The sequence below is a fragment of the Ipomoea triloba genome, chromosome 12, assembly GCF_003576645.1.
Source record: "Ipomoea triloba cultivar NCNSP0323 chromosome 12, ASM357664v1".
Classification (NCBI taxonomy): Eukaryota; Viridiplantae; Streptophyta; class Magnoliopsida; order Solanales; family Convolvulaceae; genus Ipomoea; species Ipomoea triloba.
The window spans coordinates 24028025-24036533 of NC_044927.1; positions in this window are offsets into that span (position 1 = coordinate 24028025).

Genomic DNA, 8509 nt, shown 5'->3' on the forward strand with positions numbered 1-8509 from the left:
TAATAATTATAAAATTGATCCTGTTTTTTTAATTACTAAAATCTCTCCGATCACTGATGAACCATGATAAACGGCTAAGATTGGTCTTTACTTTGTACACGAGGACACTTTCATTTGGTCATCCCCCACACACACAATATGTGTGTGTGGGTGTGTTTTTTTTTTTTTTTGGTATTCCATCCTGTCTTTCTGATTTCAAAGATTTTCGAGTTTAATTATCTTTTTCTAATTTTGCATGTTCATTTATTTTCCCCCACATTTTGGATTTTATGTAAAGATGAGAGTGTCCATTCGTGCATAATATCTTCTTGGAGTACGCAAATGATTTTTGCACGTTTTTTTTTTTTTTCAATCTTTTCCCATAAATATACTTATAATTTATAAATATACCATTTATTCTGCAAGTGTCGGTCATTTTTTGAGATCATGGGCCTGGTTTAGTAACATAATTTTTTTATTTTTTTTAATTTTAATAATAACATAGTTAGTTTATAGGTTAATTTTAGCTTGTTTAACTTGGTTAAACAATCAATATGAGTGTTTGGGTAATCGACTTTGATTTTGCATGTAATCAACTATCAACTAACAACTAATTTACCAAACATTTTTTTTTAATAATCGGTTAATGCTATCAGCTAGTCAAATTCACTAACAGCTATTTACCAATAGTACGTCCCTATATCTTATATGAATATGATTGGTTTTGGTTACGTTGTGGCGTCTTCGTGTACTTGATAGAGAAAATTTGTGGCTTGACAAAAAAAGAATCTATTAATGTAGTAATATCTAATTATAGTAAATATTTATCACATTTTTTCCATATCTATTAAATGCTAATAATTGTAAATTAATTACTGTCAATATATATATAATAATCTTACTCAATCTTGCATTCATTTCTTATCTTATCTTATAAAATAAATAAAATGCAAAAAATAAGAAAGATTGCAGTTTTTTTTCCTTGTATAAATTTGATATTGTTTATGTTCACTGAATATCACAAAATCAACAAATAATAATTACATATTTAGATTATACAATATATTTGACAAGAAATGTTGGGAAATCGAGGCAACGTCAACTAACTGACACTCTTTAGGAAAAAAGAGAACAACTAAACCAGAATATGAAGTCTGTGCCGTGTTACAATAACACTGCCTTAAAAGCGTTATTTGCCCGGTAACGGTGTAGTTAAGAATCCCGGCACGCTTTCGACAGGTTACACATACTAACTGGGCTAAGTTTACACAAACTATAACCCAGACGAACCTCACTTTGCTCAGACAATGGGACAGAGAATTAAAGGAGGAGGGAGAAAGCTTTGTTTTGTTCGCCTTTCCAAATGGGGAAGGTTGCTACATTTATAGTAAGTGATGTAGCAACCCACCCCTTTCATCAGCCACAAACCAACGTGAAGCATGGCAAACAAGACACGTGTGAGGCTAAGCTTCATTAACTCCTCTCTTCTTTGAATGACTCCAACAATCCCCCACACATTCAAAGTAGAAAGCTAGAAGGGACAATGTCTGAGCAATACAAACGAGCTGACCTTAATATCAGTGTTTAAACTTGAACCGATACGTAGTGACATTGAGTAATTTTCTTCCCGAGAGTGATATGAATCTTGAACTCATCGGTTAGACAAATTTTGAACTCAAGACACACATCAACTCTAAGATGCAGGTTCTATGAAAGTCAAACTCTTTGACTGTTTATGATGAAACCTTAATATACAAGTCTGTTGTGTCTATCTCAATATAGACCTTCAACCTTGTCAAGTCTATCTCAACATAGACATATAAACCCTGTCAGGTCTATCTCAGTATAGAAATTTAATTCTGTCAAGTCTATCTCAACGTAGACATTTAACTCTGTCAAGTCTATCTCAGTATAGACATGTAACTCTGTCAAGTCTATCTCAATATAGACATGTAACTCTGTCAAGTCTACTCAATATAGACCACCTTTAAAGGCTACAGAGTAGTTAAAGACATAAACCTTGTAGTTTACTAAGAACATCGTGCTTCTCATATACTTTTACTCAATTGGACATCCAGATGCCAATGAGTGCTCTAGAAAGATAGCTCGTTATCTTTCAGAAATGGTGGTTAACCTTTTTTTTTTCCCTTAAGTAGGTGATTTCTTTAAGCCTACTTAAGAGCATTAAGAGCATTTTGTGCTCACTCTCTCAATTATTAAGCGGTGAATTCATCAAGTCCGTCTCAATCGGACCACCCATCTCATAGGGTTATAAATTCATTAAGAGCTGTAGCTCAACCTCACTAGTACTTAGATCATTAGAATAACCAATTACTATACTAGTTTGTGAATCTTTCCATGGCTTCGTTTGACCACACAAGTGGGATCCACCATGAATTCATCACGTCTTGGAATTTAAGGCATTCCATCTACAATTTAACGACTAATCTCATAATTAGTCTTCACTATTAACATAAGTTGATCAACTCCATCAAACTTATGTACACTTTGACGAGTATTTTATTAACTCATAAATAATACCCTAGAGATTTTCATGTTTAACATGAAACATCCTCTTTTACCATTATTCTCGGTAAAGTAAAGAAACTTATAGAAAGGAAATATAAAGAGCCGATTACCCCCACAATGCAGCGATTACAAGTATTCTTCTCAAAAGTACTTGATATTTTACTCAGATTGATCTTTGGTGCCCAACATTGGCTCCTGAGCAGATCGACCTATGCAATCTTTATAGCGTCCTGCACTTGGTTAATTCACTCTCAATAGTGAAATATATTTAAACCACTAAGGTTTCACTATATTAATGAATCATGGATCTTCAAGATCTCCCAATTAATATTTTAAATCATATATACAAATACTCATTACCAGTAAGCCACGAAGATAATATTGTTTGTATGTTGCATGTTGCTTCAAGTTGAACAACATAATCATAAATTTCACATACTTTCTTGAAAAGTAGATCTCATGCTCAAAGATTATATACAAACTGGCATTTATTAGGGAAAAGTTTATCTACATAAACTCATCAAGATGAAATTTAACATCTATAACTTTAGCATTCAAGGTTATGCTATTCACAATTTTCCCTTCACTACATAACTTAAAGGTTATGCTATTCACAATTTTCCCTTCACTACATAACTTATATATAGCATTGTTCACAATTTTCCCTTCACTACATAACTTATATATAGCATTGGAATAATGCAAATCAGTACACATCTAAAAAATATTCTCAAGAGAATACATAGTACTCTTTCTTAACAAAAAGGTAGTATAAACCAACTTAAGCAATGCTTATTACAAAGTTTCGATAGCATGTAAAAGCCAATCTCATTTCAGGTGAGAGTCAAGTAGCACTTTAACTAGCCTGCATGACCAACACCCTACTTCTTAAAAACTCCCAGGTCGAGTGGTGAAACCGAGGTTTACTTAAAAACCACCTTCCTAGACAGAGTATTCAAGAATAATGACATATCCATGCTACCAACACAAGGTGAAGAGTTTTGATATATGCTTATCACGTTTGACAAAACTCTTAGTACACAAATCAAATATTTCAAAATATGTGACTGTATCTCATTAAACAGTTCATATCTCTTTGTGCAAGTCACTATTAACTGTGTCTATTAACATGCGACAATGTCATTAGCATTCAACACATTGAAATGACAAGCACTAATAGGCATTCAAAATTTTACATAACTCAACTAGCATTTGGTACTAATACTATCCCATTTTATGCGAGCTCTTAGAAGCTAGAGCAAAAAGGAATTACTCAAAATAACTACCAATTACTCAAAATAACTACCAATTAAGGGAATACTATACTCATCTTGTTCCATCAGATTGACCTCTGTGAATTTTACGCTTGCGATGATAGCACTGGGATGCTCGGTGTCCATGCTTACCGCACACGAAACAACATCCTTTGATTTTCTTCACTTTTCCACTCCTTTTGTTATTGTTGTTTCTGACACTTTGAGTTCCAACATCATTGACACCATACTTTTCTGATAGCATTTTCCAAATAACTTTGGCCGAGTCTTGTTTGACATAGGTGTCAAATAATTTGTCAGTCATTTGTGACAGGAGGTATCCTCTAGCTGCTTTGTTGTCATCTGTAAATTGCCTCAGAGTTATACCTGGTTCTTGACCAGGAGTATAATCCAGTTCAAGACTAAATGCTCTTGGTCCTTGAAAGGGGAACCCTAGCGGAGCAGGTTCGGGTGGATCACAGAACAGCACATAGACCAACTTCAGTTGTTCAAAGAGTATCAGCATTCTTTGCGCCCATTATTTTCATCGAGGGCGGTTATTTTGGATAAATCGGGTATGGCAGAAGGAGCCATCGTATCGAAAGGTTGACTATTGCCAAATAACGCTTTTAACTGTTGGTAAATCGAGGCAACGTCAACTAACTGACACTCTTTAGGAAAAAAGAGAACAACTAAACCAGAATATGAAGTTTGTGCCGTGTTACAATAACACTGCCTTAAAAGCGTTATTTGCCCGGTAACGGTGTAGTTAAGAATCCCGGCACGCTTTCGACAGGTTACACAGACTAACTGGGCTAAGTTTACACCAACTATAACCCAGACGAACCTCACTTTGCTCAGACAATGGGACAGAGAATTAAAGGAGGAGGGAGAAAGCTTTGTTTTGTTCGCCTTTCCAAATGGGGAAGGTTGCTACATTTATAGTAAGTGATGTAGCAACCCACCCCTTTCATCAGCCACAAACCAACGTGAAGCATGGCAAACAAGACACGTGTGAGGCTAAGCTTCATTAACTCCTCTCTTCTTTGAATGACTCCAACAAGAAATACACTCAATCAAAATATATGTTTTTTAGTTTGACTACAAGTTTTATTAACTAGTAAACTATAACGACACAAAATGAAACTAATTCTATTCGTATCGGGTAAGATTTAAAGAGTTGGAAAAGACCTATGCCATTTTATCCACAGCCTCGATGGTACAACCAAATTATATAATTAAGTACATAATAAAGATAAGCCAATTTTAGTTTAAAAAAATGTTCTACTTACCTAATCATATAGATTTGTTTAGAAGTGACAAAACCTGCAGTCATAAGATGCTATTAACAAGTGTTTAACTACGCGTGATTAGCATCCAAAGTATAGTTAATTTAATTAAGAAAAATACTTGTTCAAATAAAAGAAAGAAACTGAAAAAATGACCACATTGAAAGCAACTTTTGAATTTGTGATTTGTAAGTTTGCTTAAATGTTCAGCCAAAAAGAACATATAAGAAAATGGCTTTCTTTATTTTTTATTTTATAAAAAATATCGCTTATTCTAAAGGAATTCTTATTATATGTTGCTTTGTGATATTTTTGGATTCTTGTTATTGCATCCATATGCAATAATTTACTATATTCATGTGAATCAATCATTTAAAAAAAAAAACAATTCTTTCTCTGATTCCATGAAATGGAACCCGGAAAGATATACATGTTACGCAATAATTTTAAACCAGAAGAAATCTTGTAAAAAATGATATATATATATATATATATATATATATATATATAACAAGGAAATTACGCAATTACCACTTGAGAGTGTATGCTAGGTAAATCCCGTCGCTTTTATGTAATATCCTGCAAAGCATGCAGAAGAAATAAACTACACTAGGAAGACTCGGTACGATGGGCTCAGCCAAAAGGGTATTGATAAGAAATGAACGTAATATTATGGTACAAAAATAATATTTCATTCACTTAGTCACTCATTTCAGACATGACATAAATATTCACACCATTAATTAATAAATAATAACAGAGTCATTTCTAGTGTATCATAAGGGATGTTGCATCCCCCTCAATGAGGAACTTGAGGCTTATCCTCCACAAAGGAAAAGAGGAAAATGATCCATTACTCGCGATTGTATTAATTTTTTTTTAATTAATTTATAGTGAAATACGACTAATTTAAAAATACGAATTACGTTTTTATTGAAATTTATAAATAATGCGAATTGAGAATAAAAAAATTAGCAATATGGAGAATCAATTGTTTTCATTTATTTATTTACCCTTCTTAAAAAACAAAAAGAAAAAGAAAACATTGATGGAATCCCTTCAAGAACCAACTGGCACTTGGAAATGATCAATCTAATTTGTGATAAGCAATGGTACGGTGGAACCAAGATTTGACAGTGAAGGGCGGGGCAATTTTTGGGGTTTTTTATTTTTATTTATTTATATTTATATTTATTTTTTTTATTTTTAATATTTTATTTTATTTGGGGGTGGGTGGGTGGGGGCAATTTTTGTAGTATTTTAAGATTTCAAAGTCTATTTATTATGGATTCAGACTATTTTTTTTCCAGGCTATTTTTATAAACTTGTAAAGTTCTATTCTTATATTACTCTCTTATTTTAAAAAATGTTGGTACTCTAATTACTGAAAATATAAAAAAAGAGTAATGCTATCCACCTTGTCTAAAATTAAAAATTTTCCTTCTAATCTTCTTTTTCTTACGTGACATTTTCTAATTGTATAACTTATAATTTTCTTTTTAACTAATGGTGTGACCACTTAATTCATGGTTATCCAATTATTATAAGCCACATCATGAGAGAAAATTTTTCCTTCCAATCTTCTTCTTCGTACGTGACATTTTGTAATGAGTTCTACCATGCATACTCCTAAATTCTACTCTCTCATGTGACAAACAATGATTGGTTATTTTAATCATGTGGGTCTACATAAAAGTATCTACATCAAGAACTTGTGAGTTGTGAGAGAGAGTAAAAGTTGGGACTGAGAAATATAAAATGGGAGTACACCAAGTATTTTCCTTTTCTAATTGGACAATTAACTTTCTTTTTAACTAATAGTGGGGCCACTCAATTCATGGGTACCCAATGATTATAAACATCATAGGAAAAAATATTAAGGAAAAATAGCATTTTCTTATAAGAAAAATATACCATGATAATTGAGAGAAATCAATTTTAGAACTATTGTATCTAAATTTAATAGGTGGCAAAAATATGTCATTTTTCTAAATTTTTATAGAATAGGTTACACTAGAAATTTTTTCTTTTTAGAAATTTAGGGACGGACCGCTCTCCTACTCCCCTAGTTCCACCACTAGTGACAACTATCATTTTCTCTAAAATAAATGATACATATCAATTCAGCCAACCTCATTATATGTATACATGTCAAATTTATGATAATGTTTTATCTTTTTTTCCCTCAAACTAGACAGCTCTTTTTTAATGCATGTATTTGAAAATTCACAATTCCTTGACCTCAAAAAGCTACTCATTTGATGGCCCAAAAATTTTAGAATTTGTCAATGGCACATGGCAAAGGGGACCCCCATTGGTTGATCTTATCAGTGAGCACTAAGGCAAGCAAATTGGGGGAAAAAATAAATAAGAAGAAGAAATCTTGTGACACACAAGAATTGACCAGTCTCCATGTGGTACTAAAAATATGATTGAGGACCCAAAAAAAAAAATAGTTTGCTTTCAATCTTTCCATCAATTTCTCTTTTTTGCAAAGGCACTATGTGGGGTTGACATCACACCAAAGACTTTTAAATGCCAATTCCCATGAGAGAAAAGCATCAATCATTTCTTGTGGCACACAGCTTTGCACATTCATTGCCCATTGCTCCCATTTGATATTTGAAATTCAAAACTTTATTTTCTGGTTGACTTGCTAATGATTTTGTGGTCGAGTGGCATGGAGTGGTTCTTCCAAATGAGAGGTCATGGATTTGACTTACAGAGACAAAGACAAGGTGATTTGCACCTTGTTCACTGGGACGCATGATAATGATAGACAACTGTTCGCCACTTTCTTGATTAATTATTTAGAACTATATAATTATAAACCATAACTATGATTAAAATGGTCTTAAACTTTAACCCCAAACCAGACACAAAATATGTTTGCCTAGAGACAAATAACTAAACCACAAATAAAGGTTTTAGACCAAAAAGACAAGTCAATGCCACGCCTATTCCCATATTGGCATGCAGTTTTAAGGATTGAATCCTAATCATCAATGCCCAACATTATAATTGTCCAATTGCTGTGGTTGTTACCAACAAACCTTTATACAATTTCACGTATTATTTTATGGTTTTTATCTTTTTCACTTTCAAGAATTTCCATTTTCTTTGGGAATAAGTGGAGGATATATTACCTATCACCCTACCTAGAAAAAGTGTAATCTCTGAGAAAGAGCAGCACGTGCACTTGCGAAGTCAAAAAGCATGTAATGTTCTCAACTCATAGTGGTTGAAATTTAAAAATTTTTGGGAAATATCTTTTGATTGATGGATAAAAATTGTTACATTGATTGTATTATATGTATTTTTTAAAAGTCAGTTGAATTATTCTTATGTTGTGAGATGTGAATACCAATACAATATATAAAAAAAATCAAAAAATTCTTATGTTGTGAGATGCGAATACCAATACAATATAAAAAAAAAAAACAAAAAACAAAAAGGAGA